Raw genomic sequence first — 2,418 nt, 5'->3', positions numbered from 1 at the left:
CTCAATACTGTCTAAGGCTTTGGAGTTGAGCATGCCGGGAGATTATTTCCTGTATTGTTTGTTACCCTTTAAAATGAAATACCAACAAGCCCACTCGTCAACGCTTTTAGACACTATCCTTAGGTAGGACTGGTTATCCAGTACTGTTCTTTCTTTGCTTCACGTTGTGCCTTTCCATATTAATTCTTGCCTGTTTAAAGCTTTGAGGCACCCATATTATTTGTTCAAGTCTAAAATAAGTGTATAATGTTTTTTAGTTGTTTGCTTCATTTCTGAAGAAATATGAGCTTATATCTTTAGTCCATCTGATATTATCTTTCCAGTGAAATGGTTGAGTCTTTCTTTTATTATTTTTCGCTTCCTGCGTGCTTCCTGCTGCTGACATTTCCAGGGATTTCTGGGGCGTCAGGGCTGCTGCGTACACGCGCGATTTTTCGTGGTGATGTTATCTAGCCACTTCCCGTCCCAAGCCCTTGCAGTGAATGTCGCGTTTGTTCCATGCTGCCCTGGCACCGGCAAACGCAGTGTTTGCCGGACCAGATCATCGCTCGTATCTTGCATTGCAGCAGAGAAGGATTTCTATTAGAGATAGCTCTACCTTAAAAGAAAAAAGACAGGTGAAGGACAAAAATACCAGGATTCTACGCATTGTGGGGAGGGCGAGTTAGAAAGCAGGGTTTCGGGGAAAAGCGTTCATTTTGGCAGTGAGCATGGCCTTCCTTCGACCCCCATACGACCATTTTACAGCTGTTGGAAGGATTTCTTTTTTCGGTGAAGGGGGTAATCATTCTGCTGTATCCCAAACCTACTAGACGTCCATCCAGAAACTTAACTTTCTAGCACTTCATATAGAAAATAAACGTGTCCTTTCTGGAATTTTCTTGAACTTTAAGAAACAAGAAATGGAAGAAATTAATGGAAATGTGCAGCGAGCTGGACAAGAATACCAATAGTAATCCCTGAAGGTGAAAAACAAGGGGGACAAAGCACAAACACAAATCTCCGAACACAACTAGGTGGCTGGTGCGCGACTGATAAAAACCCGCCTCGTCCTGGGACCTCTCCATTCCTAGTGAAGCGCTCTACCAACTGAGCTAACCAGAAGTTCAACGACAGTAGTACAAACAGGCTTTAACAGCCGCATTTTAGCCGCATTTTGAGGTTATGATAAGGGCTGAGCGTCGATTAAAAGTTGTGACCCAATTAATCGCCACCCTTTAATTGAATAATGAATCGATTAATCGGCCTCGTTCATTTCCACGCATAATATCTTTAAAAAGTCACAATAATTTTTTCCCCTTTTGCTGAATGTGATAAACGGTAAAATATACAATTTTGATTATGAATCAATCCCGATGTGTGGTTAAGAACAGTTCATACACTCACACTCAGAAATTAGTACTTCAGCTGCACAAGGTAGAGAAGTTCGTTGGTACTCTCCGGCAAGAGCGACCTGCTTTGATTGTTTGCCAGAGTATCTGCTGTGCTAAACGAACACTCGAACGACCTTGAAGTGGCCGAGACACGTGTAACCATCTGCACTTGTCAGGAGTTACAGATGTTGCCCCTACAGTTTACTTTAGGATACAATTTCCCCTAAAGTTTGTCCTTCATACAGGCGTACTCGTCCGTGTCTGCGTGGTGAAAGCCTGTAATTTTTACTTTCTTTTGCTTCGTCAAACTTTTACCGATTAACCGGTTAAAAAAAATGACCGTGATTAAAGCATGAATCGATTAATCTTTAAGTTAATCTATGAATTTCCCAGCCCTAGTTATGATGTAAATGCTATTAATGGAAAGTTGCAGCGAGCTGAATAAGAATAACCATAATAATCCCTAGAGAAGGTGAAAAAGGGGGACAAAGAACAAACTTCTGACGTCTAACTTCTGGTTAGCTCAGTTAGTAGAGCCCTCCACTGTAATTTGAGAGGTTCCTAGTTCGATACCAGAATAGGGTGACCACCTTCCTGCTAGTGAAATGCGGGACACCCGGGACAGAAGGGGGCGGGAGGAATTTATTAAGACGCACACAAAGAGCCAAGGCTCTGTTAACACATTTATTATCCCGTACTGTTTACACATCTGCTAATTATATTGTAGCAATTAAGCTCAAATAATTTTCACAACCAGTGATAGATTATTTTGAATGCCAAAGATGGTATTACATGTGCCGAAGTTGAAAACATAAAAATCTACTGTACCAGAACTCAATGCATCAAATGGAAATAAGAAACAGTAAATATTTTTCTGGTTATTGTTTCCTGTCCACGCTTACTTCTATCAACATTGCCCTACACAAATTTTTAACATTATGTTTTTTTTTTACCGTTCCATGTGTGGCTGCCTCCACAAAAAAAAAATCCACAGCAAACTTTTCGCACTGGCATGGTGCTACACAAATTTTTAACATTTTGTTCT

The sequence above is a fragment of the Ixodes scapularis genome, unplaced genomic scaffold, assembly GCF_016920785.2.
Source record: "Ixodes scapularis isolate PalLabHiFi unplaced genomic scaffold, ASM1692078v2 PGA_scaffold0__279_contigs__length_252992795, whole genome shotgun sequence".
NCBI lineage: Eukaryota > Metazoa > Arthropoda > Arachnida > Ixodida > Ixodidae > Ixodes > Ixodes scapularis.
The sequence above is the reverse complement of the archived record's forward strand: the minus strand, read 5'-3'. Positions refer to the sequence as shown.